The sequence below is a fragment of the Dendropsophus ebraccatus genome, chromosome 5, assembly GCF_027789765.1.
Source record: "Dendropsophus ebraccatus isolate aDenEbr1 chromosome 5, aDenEbr1.pat, whole genome shotgun sequence".
NCBI classification, from domain to species: domain Eukaryota; kingdom Metazoa; phylum Chordata; class Amphibia; order Anura; family Hylidae; genus Dendropsophus; species Dendropsophus ebraccatus.
In genome coordinates, this window is record NC_091458.1 from 10,377,693 (window position 1) to 10,398,020 (window position 20,328).

General features: G+C 45.4%; 1 non-coding gene across 1 annotated transcript; it reads left to right on the plus strand.

The window, feature by feature from the left end:
- The first annotated feature begins 17,428 nt into the window (after positions 1–17,428).
- Positions 17,429–17,617, plus strand: LOC138794243 (U2 spliceosomal RNA). The gene has a single exon (XR_011363399.1). It is a non-coding gene; the product is annotated as a U2 spliceosomal RNA (small nuclear RNA).
- The last annotated feature ends 2,711 nt before the right edge of the window (positions 17,618–20,328 follow it).

Sequence of the window (20,328 nt, forward strand, 5' to 3'; positions counted from 1 at the left end):
GAGGATATATGTGATGATAATGTGGAGTCTCTTTGGGTAGAAATAAGGGGAGGGACGAAGAATAATAAAATTCTTATAGGAGTGAGTTATAAACCTCCAAGTATAGTGGAAGAATCAGAAAATCTTCTTATAAGACAAATAGATGCGGCAGCGAAGCAGAGGGAAGTCATTATTATGGGGGACTTTAACTACCCAAATATCAACTGGAAAGCAGAAACCTGCAGCTCCAGGAAGGGAAGCGTGTTTTTGGAAATAGTAAAAGATAATTACCTTTCCCAACTAGTAGAGGAACCAACAAGAGGGGGGGCCCTTCTGGACCTGATCTTAACCAATAGGCCCGACAGAATATCAAAAATAGAGGTGGGGGGTCACCTAGGTAATAGTGACCATAACATAGTAAGTTTTCAATTATCCTTCAATAAAATTATTAGTAGAGGGGCTACAAAAACATTAAATTTCAGGAAGGTTAATTTCCAAAAACTAAGAGAGGACCTTGGGAACATAGACTGGGACAATGCCTTCAGAAATAAAAGTACACAAGAGAAATGGGACATATTTAAGAGCATCCTGGGTAAATCGTGTGAACGACACATACCATATGGGAATAAACGTAGTAGAAATAAGAGAAATCCAATGTGGTAACTACAGCTGTAAGGGGTGCAATAAATGATAAGAAACAAGCATTCAGACTACTAAAACAAGAAGGTAGTGGGGAAGCATTGAGCAACTATAGACTGAAGAATAGAATGTGTAAAAAGCAAATAAAAGAAGCAAAAATAGCAACAGAAAGAAGGATTGCCACAGAAAGTAAAACAAATCCCAAAATGTTCTTCACCTATATAAATAACAAAAGACTTAAAACCGAAAATGTTGGTCCCCTCAAAAATAATCTGGGTGTAATGGTGGAGGGGGAAGAGGAAAAGGCCAATCTACTAAATACATTCTTCTCTACTGTATTCACAGAGGAGAATCCCATAACAGACGACATGACTAGGGATAATGTTAATCCTCCCATAAATCTCACCTGCCTAACACAACAAGAAGTGGGGAAACGCCTTAAAAACATTAAAATCCATAAGTCACCGGGCCCAGAAGGTATCCATCCTAGAGTTTTGCAAGAATTAAATACTGTGTTGGACAGACCGTTATTCCTAATATTTAAAGATTCTATTACGACAGGGATTGTTCCACAGGACTGGCGCATAGCTAATGTGGTACCAATATTCAAGAAGGGGTCAAGGAGTGATCCTGGAAACTACAGGCCCGTAAGTCTAACATCTTTAGTGGGTAAAGTATTTGAGGGGATTGTAAGAGATGCTATACTGGTGTATCTTAATGAAAATAATCTTATGACGCAGCACCAGCATGGATTTATGAGGGATCGGTCCTGTCAGACTAATCTGATCGGCTTCTATGAAGAGGTCAGTTATAGACTGGACCTGGGGGAGGCTGTGGATGTTGTGTATCTGGACTTTTCAAAGGCATTTGATACTGTGCCGCATGAAAGGTTGGTCTACAAAATGAGGATGCTGGGACTTGGGGAAAACGTATGCAAATGGGTAAGTAACTGGTTGTGTGATAGAAAACAGAGGGTGGTCATTGATGGAAAATATTCAGATTGGGTTTTAGTTACTAGTGGGGTACCACAGGGGTCAGTGTTGGGTCCACTTCTTTTTAATATTTTTATTAATGGTCTTGTAGAGGGGCTACAGAGTAGAATCCCCATTTTTGCAGATGATACTAAACTGGGTAAAGTAATCAGCACAGAGGAGGATAATATCATATTACAGAGGGATTTGGAGAAGCTAGAGGCTTGGGCGGAGAAATGGCAAATTAAGTTTAATGTGGATAAATGTAAGGTTAGGCATTTGGGCCATAGAAATAATAAGTGCAGTTATGTGCTAAATAATAAAACACTGGGTAAAACTACTTCCGAAAAGGACCTGGGGGTATTGGTGGACAGTAAACTCAACTTTAGTGATCAGTGCCAGGCAGCAGCTGCCAAGGCTAATAAAATAATGGGGTGCATCAAAAGAGGTATAGATGCTAAAGATGAGAACATAGTTTTGCCTCTTTATAAATCACTGGTCAGACCACATATGGAATACTGTGTACAGTTTTTGGCACCGGTATATAAGAAGGACATAGCTGAACTGGAGCGGGTGCAGAAGAGGGCGACAAAGGTCATTAAGGGAATGGGTGGGTTACAGTACCAGGACAGGTTATCAAGCTTGGGGTTATTTACGCTAGAAAAAAGACGTCTTAGGGGCGATCTGATCACAATGTACAAATATATGAATGGACAGTACAGAGATCTTTGTAGTGGTCTTTTTACTCCTAGGTCTGTAACAATGACAAGGGGGCATCCTCTACGTCTAGAGGAAAGAAGATTTCATCATCAGCATCGACGCGGGTTCTTTACTGTCCGAGCGGTAAGACTGTGGAACTCTCTGCCACATGAGGTTGTCATGGCCGATTCATTAAATAAGTTCAAGGGAGGCCTGGATGCTTTTCTTGAACAATATAATATTACAAGTTATGGGCATTAGATTTCTGGTGATACGTTGATCCGGGGATTGTTCTGGTTGCCATTGCAGTCGGGGGGGAGGGGGGGGGAGTTTCTCCAGGTGGTGGGGCGGTTGTCTTCTGCCCCATAGGGGTTTTTCGCCTTCCTAGATCAACACAGTAGGATTCTCCTAGGTTGAACCTGATGGACTCTTGTCTTCTTTCAACCTTATTTACTATGTTACTATGTTACTATGTTACTGTGTATTATCCCTGTACTGTGACATCACTGTGTGTATTATCCCTGTACTGTGACATCACTGTGTATTATCCCTGTTCTGTGACATCACTGTGTGTATTATCCTCCCTGTACTGTGACATCACTGTGTGTATTATCCCCCCTGTACTGTGACATCACTGTGTATTACCCCTGTACTGTGACATCACTGTGTATTATCCCCCCTGTACTGTGCCATCACTGTATATTATCCCTGTACTGTGACATCACTGTGTGTATTATCCCTGTACTGTGACATCACTGTGTGTATTATCCCTGTACTGTGACATCACTGTGTATTGTCCCCCCTGTACTGTGACATCACTGTGTGTATTATCCCTGTACTGTGACATCACTATGTGTATTATCCCCCCTGTACTGTGACATCACTGTGTGTATTATCCCTGTACTGTGACATCACTGTGTATTATCCCTGTACTGTGACACCACTGTGTGTATTATCCCCCCTGTACTGTGACATCACTGTGTGTATTATCCCTGTAGTGACATCACTGTGTGTATTATTCCTGTACTGTGACATCACTGTGTATCATCCCTGTACTGTGACATCACTGTGTGTATTATCCCCCCTGTACTGTGACATCACTGTGTATTATCCCTGTACTGTGACATCACTGTGTGTATTATCCCCCCTGTACTGTGACATCACTGTGTGTATTATCCCTGTACTGTGACATCACTGTGTGTATTATCCCTGTACTATGACATCACTGTGTATTATCCCTGTACTGTGACATCACTGTGTGTATTATCCCTGTATTGTGACATCACTGTGTATTATCCCTGTACTGTGACATCACTGTGTATTATCCCTGTACTGTGACATCACTGTGTGTTATCCCTGTACTGTGACATCACTGTGTGTATTATCCCCCCTGTACTGTGACATCACTGTGTATTATCCCTGTACTGTGACATCACTGTGTGTATTATCCCCCCTGTACTGTGACATCACTGTGTGTATTATCCCTGTACTGTGACATCACTGTGTGTATTATCCCTGTATTGTGACATCACTGTGTATTATCCCTGTACTGTGACATCACTGTGTATTATCCCTGTACTGTGACATCACTGTGTGTATTATCCCCCCTGTACTGTGACATCACTGTGTATTATCCCTGTACTGTGACATCACTGTGTGTATTATCCCCCCTGTACTGTGACATCACTGTGTATTATCCCTGTACTGTGACATCACTGTGTATTATCCCTGTACTGTGACATCACTGTGTATTATCCCTGTACTGTGACATCACTGTGTATTATCCCTGTACTGTGACATCACTGTTTAGGATGAGGAGTAAAAACAACTTTTTATTTTAAAATATATAAAAACTAAGTCTAACATTATAGATATTACCACAGCTCTGTATACTTCCAGTGGGTGAAAGAGGTCTAAAAATATAATCCATCTTCCTCCCCTCCACCTCTTCCTGTAGGGAGATCACACTCTATGGATGTTCACTACTAACATCAGAACAGAACTTATTTGGAGATGGGACCATAGTGGTTCTCATTATCTGTAGGTGAAGACTTGAAGAAATGAAGAATCATCCCAGGAACAGCAGCCGCCAAAGTGGACCAGAAAACTCAATGGTCAATACAACCATACGGACGACCAGACGTTCCAGAAGAGTGTCCAAAGACCTGAAGCTTCTCCAACCTCAAATATGGTAAAACTAACGTTAGTTTAGGTTCACAAAACCCAGGATGCTCGGCATTTGTCCCCTGGTCTTCATTCATCTTCTTCCATCCACCCTAGGCCTACATCTATCTTCTCCATCCACTCTAGGGCTACATCTATCTCCTCCATCCACCCTAGGGCTACCCCTCTATCTTCTCCATCCACCCTAGGGCTACCTGTATCTTCTCCATTCACCCTAGGGCTACCTCTATCTTCTCCATCCACCCTAGGGCTACCCCTCTATCTTCTCCATCCCCCCTAGGGCTACCTGTATCTTCTCCATTCACCCTAGGGCTACCTCTATCTTCTCCATTCACCCTAGGGCTACCCCTCTATCTTCTCCATCCACCCTAGGGCTACCCCTCTATCTTCTCCATCCACCCTAGGGCTACCCCTCTATCTTCTCCATCCACCCTAGGGCTACCCCTCTATCTTCTCCATTCACCCTAGGGCTACCTCTATCTTCTCCATCCACCCTAGGGCTACATCTATCTTCTACATCCACCCTAGGGCTACATCTATCTTCTACATCCACCCTAGGGCTACCTCTATCTTCTTCCATCCACCCTAGGGCTACATCTATCCTCTCCATCCACCCTAGGGCTACATCTATCTTCTCCATCCACCCTAGGGCTACATCTATCTTCTCCATCCACCCTAGGGCTACATCTATCTTCTCCAGCTACTGGGAATCAAATGCTGAGAGTTTGGGGTTTTGAGAACCTGAACTTTCTGTAGTTTCGCTCATCTCTTTTGGTCAAGAAAACCACCAAGAGCACCATCAATACTCAATGTAGAGACCTCCCAACCATGGGGAATGGCATTCTATGGACACTACATGGCCCGTACCTCCGGACCACCCTGCCCTTGTGCAGAGATCTGTATGTAGGAGCTCCTGGGTCTTCCGTCAGGCCCGTTAACCATGGGTGGTGGCTCGGCCGTCAGGCCTGTTGGCCATGGGTGGTGGCTCGGCCGTCAGGCCCGTTGGCCATGGGTGGTGGCTCGGCCGTCAGGCCTGTTGGCCATGGGTGGTGGCTCAGCCGTCAGGCTCGCTGGCCATGGGTGGCGGCTCGGCCGTCAGGCCCGTTGGCCATGGGTGGTGGCTCAGCCGTCAGGCTCGTTGGCCACGGGTGGTGGCTCGGCCGTCGGGCCCGTTGGCCATGGGTGGTGGCTCGGCCGTCGGGCCCGTTGGCCATGGGTGGTGGCTCGGCCGTCGGGCCCGTTGGCCACGGGTGGTGGCTCGGCCGTCGGGCCCGTTGGCCATGGGTGGTGGCTCGGCCGTCGGGCCCGTTGGCCATGGGTGGTGGCTCGGCCGTCGGGCCCGTTGGCCATGGGTGGTGGCTCGGTTCTGCGGACAGTGTTGGGGTCGTGTCTCCCGTTCTGTCGGGTTCCTTCCACCATCTCCAGCTTATTTATTAGGAGATCGGCGGTGCACATAACATCCTATTATTATCGCCCTGCTCCCAGGTATATATTTAGCCGCTGCCTGATTGCTTCGCATCTCATTTCGCACACCTGGCTCCGCTCACAGACGTCTCGGCATTTTTCCTTGGGACGTTGATTTAACGTTTAGCTCCAAACATTAAGGGAAAGTTTCAGATGGAGAAATTAGCAGCTCGATAACACTGCTTAACGGTAACGCTGCAAAACCATCTGCCGCTGCAGCGATGGCGGCTCCTGGGGATCGGGAAGGAAGGTGATAATGACGGCCAAATGGCGTCTCCAGAAATCAGCTCATCGGGTTTTACAGTTCAGACTCAATCACATTCGTTTCCTAAAACAGAACTCGAAATCTCCGGTAGACACATAAGGGCGGGGGGGGGTTATGGGACGTGTACGGCCGGATTCTGACACTAAAAGGTCGCACACGTATGTGCAAACCCATTTTGTGCAAATATTTTGTGGCCTTTTGATTTTTGCACAGAACATGGCAGGTTCATAAAAATAGGTGGGGCTTAGTAGGGAGGGCGTGGCCTCTTGCTGACTGACAGATTTACTAGTGGTTGCAGTGAATTGTAGTTGTAATGGGTTTCCAGGGTGGAGCAGCGTCATCCAGACTGTACAATGCCAGGCAGGGACCAGAGAGCGGCTAAGCAGGTTGTCACTGGACTGAACATGGAGAAAGCTAGGGGATGGTGGTCACCACCATAGAGAGATAGATAGATAGATAGATAGATAGATAGATAGGAGATAGATAATAGATAATAGATAGATAGATAGGAGATAGATAATAGATAATAGATAGATAGGAGATAGATAATAGATAATAGATAGATAGATAGATAGATAGATAGATAGATAGGAGATAGATAGATAGGAGATAGATAGATAGGAGATAGATAGATAGATAGATAGGAGATAGATAGATAGATAGATAGATAGATAGATAGATAGATAGATGTGGTTGTACTATTATCAGTTTTCCTCACAGACATCTGGATGATTCTTCATCTTTGAGGCAGAGAAGTAAATATCTTCTCCTATTGTTGTTCCGTCGTTTGCTAATTATAACCAGTGATATCAGAGACGGCGTCTAATTTAAGAAGTAAATGTAATGAGAGCAGCTGCTGGGGAGCGAGGATCACTGTGGAGCAGACAGCACACACACCTATAGATAACATAGATGGAAGGATAGAGAGTAGACGGCATAGGAATATAGATAAGGTGGTGTTCCAGTGACCGTAGTGCTGCAGGGTTTTAGAAGCCAGAGAGGATAGTACAGGTAGGGGCCAGGCCACGGACTGAAGCAAGGGGGAGCAGGTGTTTGCTATGCAGAAGTGTACTGTGGTGAGATCATAGGTCCTGCTTTGACAGGTGTCCCTGCTCCTCCAGAGTCAGAGATCAGATATTACTTCATTTTGTTACCTGAATACTGCAAGCTAGGGGCTGCCTGGCAATTGAAGTGAAAGTGAAACTCAAACTGAATAAGGACTACTATCTACTGACATTTCAGAGATCAGATATTACACATTATTTAATTAGAAGTCAGGTATAAGTAGTCAAAAGTCAGTTGTCAGGTGTCAATGGTCAGTGGTTAGAAGTCAGTAGTCAAAGTCAGAAGTCAGTAATCAAAGTCAGTCGTCAAAGTCAAAAGTCAGTAATCAAAGTCAGTAGTCACTTCTGTCCAAATGATTCTTGACTTTGACTTCTGACTATGTCCTAATATGGACACTTTACAGCAGGTCACAGTAAGGAGCAGGTATGCAGCTGAAGTAAGTGGAAGTGCTTTCCTATATTACCTATATATCACAATCCTCATCTTTACAGCATGTGATCGGGCTCCATCCCCCTCTGCCTGGAGCCGGAGCCCCTGATCTGCAGGATTGCACTGACATTTACTCTCATAGACTTCTACAGGTCATAACCTTTTTTCCCCTTTAAAAAAACACATTCTTGACCTGAAGATTTATTTTCTCAATTTCCACCTCTCGTGTCGTGACATTTAATGACAAATCTTCCAGTCGTCCTTTCTGCTGATGTGGAAATTGTCGGCCTTTTAAGAATAGATTAGTGTCCTGGCAGCGGCCCAGAGCGGCCGGGCTCTAATCCGTCACCTCTCCGGCTGTCCCAGCAGAGCGCTCTCTAACACCCGGAAACCTTGGAAGTGCGGCGTCCTTCTACATGAATCACCCAGGGGAACCACAGAGCGGCACCGGCTTCTAATAAACGAGCTTGTAAATTACCGACGTCCACAAGATGGATGAGGCCGCGGCAGCGTGAGGACGGCGTTCATACAAATCCAGAGATCAGCTGCTCGCATAATCACAGATTTGTCTTTGCAAAGTTTGTTCACAGTTTTTTAAATTAAGCAAATTATTAAAAATAATGGAACTCAATGTACGAGAGCAGGTAAAATGAAACGGCAGGGAGTCCCGGTGGGTCAGGGTAGCCCAGAGGCAGCATATAAGGGGGCAACCTTTGGGCTAGCTGGAACCTGGGCTTCTACATCAGTCATGGATGGTGGTTTAGACTCGAAAGTTTAATGGAAGAAAAACTTTTAGGTTATGGAGACACAGCTGGATGAAGGAGCCACACTAGAGGAAGGGAAGTAGCATGTGGGGTCCCAGAAAGTCCATAAACCCGCTCTAGCCGAATAAACTCACTAATCCCAGATCCTCTCCTCTGATAGTTACTACATTGGTGGATTCTCCCCCCCCCTCAAAAAAAAAAAAAAATCCTATATTCACTCTATAACATGAGCTGCAATGCCTACAGCAGGGTGCAGGTCCTGTGAAAATGTGGAGCCAGAGCAACCACTTAGTCTCTAGGCCCAGCCTGAGGCCCTGGGGGGTCCAGAGGTTGCTTTAGGTCAGCATGCTCTAATACGTAATACTCCTTCTCCACTAAGAAATAAGTAATACTCCTTCTCCATTTCTCCCTTTCTTTAGAGCATTATTTGTAGCAGATCATCTCTTTTCTGCAAACTGTCTCCTCTCTTTAGAGCAGCTTATATAGCAGGCTGTCTCCTCTTTGTAGCTCTTATAGCAGGCTGTCTCCTCTCTGTATAGAATCTCATGTAGCAGGCAGTCTCTTCTCTATATAGCAGCTCTTGTAGCAGAATGTCTCCTCTCTGTAGAGCAGCTCCAGTAGCAGGCTGTCTCCTCTGTGTAGAGCAGCTCCTGTACCAGGCGGTCTCCTCTCTGTAGGGCAGCTCCTGTAGCAGGCTGTCTCTTCTCTGTAGAGCAGCTCCTGTAGCAGGCTGCCTCCTTTCTCTAGCTCTTGTAGCAGGCTGTCTCCTCTTTGTAGCTCTTGTAGCAGACTGTCTCCTCTCTGTATATCCTGTAGCAGACTGTCTCCTCTCTGTAGAGCAGCTCATGTAGCAGGCTGTCTCCTCTCTGTAGAGCAGTTCATGTAGCAGGCTGCCTCCTCTCTGTAGCTCCTGTAGCAGGCTGCCTCCTCTCTGTAGCTTCTGTAGCAGGCTGTCTCCTCTCTGTAGCTCCTGTAGCCGGCTGTCTCCTCTCTGTATAGAAGCTTCTGTAGCAGGCTGTCTCCTCTCTGTAGCTCCTGTAGCAGGCTGTCTCCTCTGTATAGAAGCTTCTGTAGCAGGCTGTCTCCTCTGTATAGAAGCTTCTGTAGCAGGCTCTCTCCTCTCTGTAGAGCAGTTCCTATAGCAGGCTGTCTCCTCTCTGTAGAGCAGTTCATGTAGCAGGCTGTCTCCTCTTTGTAGCTCCTGTAGCAGACTGTCTCCTCTCTGTATAGCAGCTCATGTAGCAGGCTGTCTCCTCTCTGAAGCTCCTGTAGCAGGCTTCCTCCTCTCTGTAGCTTCTGTAGCAGGCTGTCTCCTCTCTGTAGCTCCTGTAACAGGCTGTCTCCTCTCTGTGGCTCATGTAGCAGGCTGTCTCCTCTCTGTGGCTCATGTAGCAGGCTGTCTCCTCTCTGTGGCTCATGTAGCAGGCTGTCTCCTCTCTGTTTATCCTGTAGCAGGCTGTCTCCTCTGTATAGAAGCCTCTGTAGCAGGCTCTCTCCTCTCTGTAGAGCAGTTCCTATAGCAGGCTGTCTCCTCTCTGTAGAGCAGTTCATGTAGCAGGCTGTCTCCTCTTTGTAGCTCCTGTAGCAGACTGTCTCCTCTCTGTATAGCAGCTCATGTAGCAGGCTGTCTCCTCTCTGAAGCTCCTGTAGCAGGCTTCCTCCTCTCTGTAGCTTCTGTAGCAGACTGTCTCCTCTCTGTATAGCAGCTCATGTAGCAGGCTGTCTCCTCTCTGAAGCTCCTGTAGCAGGCTTCCTCCTCTCTGTAGCTTCTGTAGCAGGCTGTCTCCTCTCTGTAGCTCCTGTAGCAGGCTGTCTCCTCTCTGTAGCTCCTGTAGCAGGCTGTCTCCTCTCTGTAGCTCCTGTAACAGGCTGTCTCCTCTCTGTGGCTCATGTAGCAGGCTGTCTCCTCTCTGAAGCTCCTGTAGCAGGCTTCCTCCTCTCTGTAGCTTCTGTAGCAGGCTGTCTCCTCTCTGTGGCTCATGTAGCAGGCTGTCTCCTCTCTGTGGCTCATGTAGCAGGCTGTCTCCTCTCTGTAGCTCCTGTAACAGGCTGTCTCCTCTCTGTGGCTCATGTAGCAGGCTGTCTCCTCTCTGTGGCTCATGTAGCAGGCTGTCTCCTCTCTGTAGCTTCTGTAGCAGGCTGTCTCCTCTCTGTAGCTCCTGTAGCAGGCTGTCTCCTCTCTGTGGCTCATGTAGCAGGCTGTCTCCTCTCTGTAGAGCAGCTCATGTAGCAGGCTGTCTCCTCTCTGTAGCTTCTGTAGCAGGCTGTCTCCTCTCTGTAGCTTCTGTAGCAGGCTGTCTCCTCTGTGTAGAGCAGCTCCTATAGCAGGCTGTCTCCTCTGTGTAGAGCACTTCATGTAGCAGTCTGTCTCCTCTCTGTAGCTCATGTAGCAGGCTGTCTCCTCTGGGTAGAGCAGCTCATGTAGCAGGCTGTCTCCTCTGTGTAGCTTATGTATCAGGCTGTCTCCTCTCTGTAGCTCCTGTAGCAGGCTGTCTCCTCTCTGTAGCTCATGTAGCAGGCTGTCTCCTCTCTGTAGCTTATGTAGCAGGCTGTCTCCTCTCTGTAGCTCCTGTAGCAGGCTGTCTCCTCTCTGTAGCTCATGTAGCAGGATGTCTCCTCTCTGTAGCTCCTGTAGCAGGCTGTCTCCTTTTTGTAGCTCCTGTAGCAGGCTGTCTCCTCTCTGTAGCTTCTGTAGCAGGATGTCTCCTCTCTGTAGCTCAGGTAGCAGGATGTCTCCTCTCTGTAGCTCAGGTAGCAGGATGTCTCCTCTCTGTAGCTCAGGTAGCAGGCTGTGTAAAGTTTGTGTCTTCTTTGTGCTTTGTCATGCTCCAAGGACAGGGTATAACTCCTACCTCAACACCTCATAAAACTATATTATGTCTGCATGACTTCAGCTGTAAAGACCTTATAAATGTCAGCCCAGCCACAATATAACCACCATCCCCACTAACCAATTTTAGCACTTGATTGCTAAATTTGTAGAGCAACATATATTTGGTTGATCGGCTTCTTAAAGGGGAACTCCAGGTAGAGGTTAAAAAAAATGAAACTTCTGCAGAACATAACGCATTACTTACCTGTCTATCCCAGTTTTGAAACTACCAAAAATCCATTTGGGGGTTTTTGTTCTGTATTGTGTTTCTGTCTTACCTGGTTGAGCAGTTCCCAGAATGCAATGCTTTCCCTAAGCTGATCATCACAGCCCCCACCCATCACAATCAGTAAAATTAGTGCTGCACCTGCTTCAGGCCATTCATAGATGGTGGATCACTCAGGGGATTGGGGGATCCAGCCCCGCCTCCTGTGACATCACGCCCTGCCCCCTGTCTGTATCATCAGCAAACACACACAATGTGAGACAGAGGCATGGAAGATTTATCTCCTAAGGGAGGAGAGCAGAGGGAGCAGGAGACAATGTGAATTGGCACAGAGGCCAGATTTTTTTCACTTCCTGGATTTCTATCAGCTACCAGTGTGGCAGAACCGTACAGTAATACATTGTATAGACACATCTATATAACTTGTAATGTACTTTTAATAGAAAACAAGTTTTTCCTATCCGGAGTTCCCCTTTAAGTCTGGCAGCCCTTACTGGTTTGGTGTTACTTGTTCTGGTAAAATGGAGGGGATAGGGGGAGTAGTGATATTGGTGTCTATTCTATCGCTGGCAGTCAGTATTATACAGATTGTGGTGAATATTTAATACTCATCCTTCCCTGTCCTGAAACCATCAGCAATTCATTTTGTTATTAGTTATTGTCCCACAAATTACTGGTGAATATTAATTACTCATCAGTGGTAATTCTGCCCTGCAGGAAGAGGAGGAATATCAGATATATCCAGCTGCAATATGATGGAGATAAATCCACAGCGGCCGCATCAATCCCAACCCAGACGTCTGCTCATAAACAGTTATTGGTGTTCCCGACTGTCAGCTCTGTGCAGCCATAAGTCAGAACAAGACAGATAAATAGATCTATACTATACTATCTATACCAGGATACACCATGATATACAGTACCATGATGTACCATGTATACCAGGATACACCATCTATACCAGGATATACCATGATATACAGTACCATTTTACACCGTCTATACCAGGATATACCATGATATACAGTGCCATGATATACTGCGATGCCCGGGCCCCTAGGGGCCACGCCGCTGAGAGGGTGTTGTTGTGGGTCGGAACCGGGACAGCTGCTTACCAGATGGTTGTCACAGTTTAGGCACGAGGGATCGCAGCTGGAAACCGGGCTCCTGACCATGCGGGAATACTGGGCATGCGATTCTTCGTTGTCCTTAGTCAGGGCACCAATTATCACACCAATGCCAAGGTTCAGAAACAACGGTAGTTGTATATTTATTGTAACGGTGGTAACTAGTAGCAACAGCCTCTCCGGATGTAACCGGGAACAAGGCAGGCTTGAATAAGCAGAGTAATGGGTGATGCTGCAATAGGCTGTGGTGATAGCGTGCTGGATGATGGGAGTAGTAGTGATACTGGAGTTGAGATGCTGGGTGGAATGAGACTTGAATGAAATACTTGCTGTGGATGATTAAAGAAGATGATGATGAGAGGAATGACTGAAAGCGACACCCAGATGAGCATCTTGAGACTTGAGACAGGAACATAGCCAGTGGACTGGAGCAGCAGAGCACACTGAGGCTCCTCTTCTGAAGGTGAAGAGGAGTCACACACACAACCTATCCCCTCTGTGGTAGGAGATAGACTGAGGTAGAACAGGAAGTCACATGGTAACCCCAGCTAAAGCTTGATGACCATTGGGGGTACCATGGCAACAGGGCACAGTCAAGTGATAAACCAGCCTTTGCATCATCAACATTAAGATACATACAGAGGAATATACATGAGATATGAGCATAACAGTAAACCTGAATACTGCACGGGGGTTACACAATACACAGTTGCAGCGGACCATAGCTTTCCAGAACAGGAATGGTTTTAATAAAGATGTAAAGATAGAATAGCAGACAAACTGGCCTGTTCTGGGACACTGCAATACCATGTACAGTATATCAGGATATACCATGATATACAGTACCATGATACACCATCTATACCAGGATACACCATCTGTACCATGATACACCATATTTTCCATGATACACCATCTATACCAGGATATACCATGATATACAGTACCATTATACACCGTCTATACCAGGATATACCATGATATACAGTGCCATGATATACCATGATATACAGTACCATTATACACCGTCTATACCATTATACATCATCTATACCAGGATACACCATCTATACCAGTATACACCATCTATACCATAATACACCATCTATACCAGGATATACCATGATATACAGTACCAATATACACCATCTATACCATGATATTTCATGATATACAGTACCAATATACATCATCTATACCAGGATACACCATCACCAGCCTGTAGGAGTTCAGTCCAGAGGTGCAAGCACTTTCTGGAGACATGGATTATGGATTCTTCTAGAATTATTGTAGAGACTCTGATACGTGACGGGGAGACAATGGACTGAGTGTTTCCTCTGCCACAATGTATTTAATCAGGACAATGTGCGGCTGTAATCCCGGCCTTTTCTGCATCCCATCTGCAAAACAAATGCTTCTGCCTCCACCTCGTGCCGACGTTTAGGAATAAATTGCTGGGATGTATAATTCAGCAGCCGCCCTGGATGGGAGGTTGTCAGCAGCTGAGGCCGGGATCATCCACTAGACAGAGAAAGGCAATAGTATTGATTTAATTATTTATTGTAAATGAGGTTTATTAGAAGCGGCGCTCAGCCGACGGCAAAGTGTGTGTGTGTGGGGGGACTAAAAACTAACAATGGCTACAAATGTAAAAACATTGGAAAAATGAAAAATATGAACCTATAAATGAAAAGCAAATCTTGGAATAAGAATAATAAGAGTTCAAAACGGGCCGTATTAATGGTAATTGTTAGAGATGAGTGAGCACGCTCTATCTATTCCTCAATACTCGAGTGAGTACTGCACGCTGCTCGGGTGCTCGTGTACAAAAAGCTTGTTGAAAGGCTGAACATGATGCATTTCCAAAGCCTTAAAGGGGTTATCCACCTAAGAGCACAAAAATTAAATGCTAGCTGGTCTTACTCACCAACTCCCCCTGAGTATTTCGAGCCGTCCCCTGTCTTTCCAGCTGCTGCCATTCCTGAGTTATAAGTCTTTCTATATCCAAGATGGCGCCGGTCAGGAATATACATTTCCCATCATGCACCTCCCTGATTGGTCTGTTTGTGTACTTACCTCCTTAGCTTTCTTTCCTGCCCGCTGCTGCCATTACTATTGCACAGTTGTTTTCACTGATTTTGCATCACATCACCCCAATATGTATTCCACAGTAGCTGATGATGTAGCAGAGCTGACGCACGCATGGTGTAGCAGAGCTGAGACGCATGGTGTAGCTATGTGCTGCATAGTGGGTATCTGTTTACTGAGGGTGGGGGGTGTAGTGTAGGTTTAGATCTTTGCTTGCTGACTGTGAATGAAAACATTCTAGTTCCATCAAGACTCTAAGAACATCTATAACACTTATAATATACAGAGCTGTGACACAAAGACAGGTACATATGCCTGCATTCACTGACAGCAAGCAGAGATAGAACAATAACTTCATATTACAGAAACCTAGGCTCAGGGGCACATGGAAGTCTACTGAAGCAGCACAGGTGCATGGAGATGATGCAGATAATGTTTCTTGGGGGTCTGGTTGCCAAGTTAATAGACAGCTGAATCGGTCCCCAGAGAGTAGATCACATGTCCTGTGACTACAAAGAGAGGGGGGAAGAGGGAGCTGAGCGTGGTCAGAGTGGACCCAAAGTAGAGGATTTTACACACCCAGAGCTAATAAGGATTAAAAAAAAAAACAGGGAAAGGGTGCAAGGTTATACATGTATATTAGACATAGGGTGTTATTGGGAAGGGCAATTGTTTAGAATATTACTTTTGTTACCCAGATAACCCCTTTAATAAAGTGTCCCTGTCACGATCGGACTTTCTAGATCAGCGGAAAAATCCTCTGCTTATCTGGAAGGTCGGGTCTCCATTGATACAGAGACGCAATCGGTAACGCATTATCATCTGACTGCATCTTCGTACCTGACCTTCCGGATCAGCAGAATATAGAAAACTTGAATATAAGAAGCTTGTTAGTATATCTTATCACTGAAGGATCAGGTTACATTATACACACACAAATCTATAGAGAGGGCAAGGAGGCAAATGGGAAGGTAACTGGAGAGAAAGGCAGAAACAAACCAAGAGACCAAAGAGAAAGTGCAAAAGCTGACTGACTATTATATCTCCCTCAGTGCTGCTCATGGCTTACACTGCTCAGTACTGCTCTAGAATGTCCTCCATGCTGCTGCTAATTCTTCGGGTTTCTATAGAGATATTAGGGAACAGGATCCCATCTTCTATCTGTATGCACTGTTTACAGAGATAACATAGCAGCCAATGTACATCCACTAGTTAAGAAACAACTAAAAATAAGAGCTGGAGTCTGCAGAGGGAGAAAACCGGTGAAAAAAAGCTGTGTATAATGGCCAGAAATACCATTGCTCCTCATGTATATACACAGTATGTGCTATTAATTAGATTTTTGTTACTGCTAAACCTTTATTTTTTTTCCATATAATTTAACTTTTTTATTCTTTGTAATGTATATATAAAAATCTAGAGAGGAAAAAAAAGGAAAAAAAAAACAACTTTTCTTCTTTCTCCGCTGCAGACCCAACCTGTGGTTGTACAATTGTCTTCATTACATAGAACTGTAGATTTTTTTGAAAAGAGTCTATCGAGTTTAAACAATGAAAACCCTTTAAGAGAGCTAATAAAATGCTTTAAGTAAAGCGTGCAAAAAAAAAATCATTGAAAATAAAAATAAAAAAAATGAAAAACAATAATGTAAAAACTATTAAATAAAAATATAAAAGAATCCAGGAATGAAGTTGAATGCATCAGTCGGTAGATTCGTGTTGAGTTAATGTTGCGTACGGCCCCGGCTCATCCTGTGAACATCATTCGCATTCTCCGGCCTCTTGTACTGTTTTTATTTTGACTGTTTTTTCAGCGACTGGTATAAATATTTGATCATTTTCCGAGCGTTGGCGTCGCCTGAGGGAATGAGGTGATTCCGTGATGGGATCTATAGATCAAAACCGAGGAGAAAACAGACGACTTGTAAACTGAAGGACTAATTGCCTCTGAATATTCACATTCGTCCTGAGAGCTCTTTGAACAGACTGGGAGCCAAAACATCATCGGCTCCATACCGGATATGTGAAGAGCCGGCAGATCAGTTCTAGAATCGTCCTTTAGTGTGAAGTGTTTTAACGTCCTGCAACTTAAGATCAACAAGGGTAATGGAACGTGGCTTCTGCTTGTGCTTGAGCTCCTACAATCTCTACACTATGATGGTTTACATGTGCAAACAAAGTCCATCAACTACTGTATCTATAACCTATATACTGATTCTCTTTACAAATACAAAAAGAAGCCTATACTTACCTACTGGTAGTCTACCCGGTTACCAGAGGCTTCTGCTTGTGGTTGAGCTCCTACAATCTCTACGCTAAGATGCTTTACATGTGCAAACCAAGTCCATCAACTATCTATAACTTATACTGGGACTCTATACAAATACAAAAATAAGCTTATACTTACCTACTGGTAGTCCACCCAGTTCCTGGTGGCTTCTGCTTGTGGTTGAGCTCGCACAATCACCACACTATGATGCTTTACATGTGCAAAGTCCATCAACTATCTTTAGCCTAAACACTGGGACAAAGAAACCTATGCGTATCTACTGCTAGTCCACCCGATTCCCGGTGGCTTCTGCTTGGCTCCTTCTGGTCCTTCGCCCTTTGTATCTTCTGCCTGCTTCCAAGATGAGAGCTCAGAACAAGACCTACCTATAGCTTCTCGGCCTTTTGGCTAAGATCAAGTGTAGTATCTGTTCTTATCAGTTTAATATCTGATACGTCCCCTATCTGGGGACCATAATAAAATGGATTTTAGAACAGGGAGATGGAAAAAGAGCTTGCTCTGTCCTCTCCAGGCATTGACCTGGTATTGCAGAGCCTCCAGGTTCAGTGCAAAAAAGAAAAAGAAAGAAAAAGGCCTTCCTGCCCAGCCAATCCCTAGCCGCAGCGGTGTCCTGTGATTGGTGGAACGGGCAGGTCCTGCTCCAATCTCTTCTCTTGAAAGCAGGCAGAAGAGACAACGGGTGGGGCACTGAAAGTAGCTGAAAAGTAGCTGTTGGGTTCCAGTAAGTAGAACTTTTTGTATTCTATTTTTACATGGTCCCAGCAATATAGTAGTAAAATGGAATACTCGTTTAAGTGGTTCTAGCTACTCGCGCTTGTGATCAGAAGCACATAATGTATGGAACTGTCTGGTAGATACAAGAAGTTGTGATTGGTCAGGGTCTAGGTGCTCAGACTTTGCATCCAGATGTCAACTACGAGTCGAGTCAGTGTGGCAACATGCTCACAAAACGGCTCGACCATTAAGTCCAGGGAACACATTGAAACCGCGTGCCCGAAGTGGCTCAAAAAGACCTTTGGCCGCCAGCTCAAAAGAGGCTTCAGCTGGAAGTAGGGTCGACACTTAGACAAAAACTGACAAAGTCAGAATGGGAATGGTACCGCAAACTTGGGGTTTAATATCTCGGGGTTCACTGGGGTTACACTCTCGCCGGTAGGCTCATTTTGAACTTCAGACGCCCGGCTACAACATGAGCCATCAAGCGCGTACCTGCCACTTACCAGCCTACTGCAGCAGGCCACCAAAGTCGTGCCCCTAGTATGCTGGAGGAGAACCGACCGGGTCAGACCACGCGCCTCTACCCGGCCAGGGTGCACCCTAGGCCCGGTAAAATAGTGACATCGAGACCCCCCATGGAAGCCGATTTTTACAACCGGGGTGCCGGGAACCGCCTCCGAATTGCCCATCTGAATTAGTGTAGACATTTGATGCCTCCTGTGTTCCCTATTTATGTGCCCGAGGTGTGGTACCATTGTCCCGGACCACATGAAGTTGGTAAATGTCCAAGGGGTTGCCCAATCTGAAGTTTGCCGCTACCTAGTTATAGGAGCAGAGGAATCTGGTTGGAGTTTTTATCAGGGCCATTGGCCATGCGGATAAGAAAAGTCCTATAATGCAGCATATAAAGGAAGTCCGAGCACTCACATTATAGATGTAGAGAAGAGGTTTCTTCCATCACTGCAGCAAGGTTAATCAAAACACTTTTTCTATACGTTATATAGTTCCTAGTTATGAGCCTGGATCATGGAGGCCAAAAGAGATCAGACCGTGAAGCCACATGATTAAGCTGTGAGATCTCGGGCTCCTCCAGATAAGACCAGCGGCACAAGTTCTCCTTTGTGGACTGTACATCGATCCTTCATATCTCCCTCTCTCTTATATACCAGCACTGAGAGATAATTTCTAGGCTTATTGATCCTTCAGGATGTGAAATATTAGTCTCAGAATTTCCTGGAAAATCATTTAAAATCTTATCATTGTTGCTGGAGAAGAAACAGATATCGAATGTTAACCCAGGAGACTATTCCGGATGAATCCCATGTAAGAGTAACTTATGGACTAGCTTCCTTATTAAGTATAATCATTGGATGGAAACATCGATCATAATTCACCAATACTTCTTGTAATACTCTATTACGCCTGTAGTGGTTAGCCAGGATGTTCCCAAAGGACTTGTACCCTTGGAGACGCCCCCCAAATCACTGGTAACTAGAGATAATCGAACATCGGGAAAGCTTAGGTTTGAACCTTCGCCATTTGATTCCCGATGCCTTCCCGTTCCATGGGGAAGGTGAAGCAAGCCTGAGTAACGCCTGGAAAACAGGAATACAGCCTATTACCTTGGCTGTATCCCTGTTTTCCAGGCGATACTCGGGCTAGCTCCACCTTCCCCACGGAATGGGAAGGCATCGGGAATCAAATGACGAAGGTTCGAACCTAAGCTTTCCCGATGTTCGATCATCTCTACTAGTAACATGTTGATGACATTTCCGGTCCCAGGATCTTTGTCCTGTATTCAGTGTAAAATCAACTTTGATTGCGGTAGCGCAATAAGCCGGGGTTTCAATGAGGCAGGGCCTAGAACATCCATGCCCTAGGCCTGCATCGTTTCTCTCCCCTCCTTACTACTTGTTTGACAGCCCCCGGGCTGGTTCTTCAGCATGGAGAAGATCCAGTCCATATGCATGCCAAAAAAGAAGAAAGGAAAAAGAGAGGCCATGCAGACCTAGGGCAGGGATGCTCTAGGTCCTGTCTCCCCCCGCCTCGTTGCGCCACCGAAACTAAAGTTGATTTTACACCAAATACTGGCCCCATGACATACTCCGGGACGGGACATGTCTTAATGCTGTCATCAAAACAGTACTAGTGGGTTGGGGGGCATCTCCGAGATTCGCTTTAAGATTGGAGTCTTTTTTTTTTAAATAGAGATGAACAAACTTACCCTATGACTGCCAGGAATACATGTATACAGCTCATGCTTATTGCTGTATTCATGTTTTCCAAGACTCCCTAGGGCTGCATGCAACTTCTCCAGCAACCTAGGGTCAAATGCTGAGCATTCGGGTTCAGAAGAATCCAAACATTTGGTAAGTCTCCTCATCACTATTCTTGGATACATGTAACAGAGCGACTAGTGTGAACCTGATCTGATCTGCCACCCAGCCGATAGGACTTTGGGACAAATTCAGGAGTGGGTTCTAAGTCTAGGTTTTCACCCTTGAACTCCAGGATGTGGAAGCTAGATGTAGGGGGAACCTGGGAGTGGTC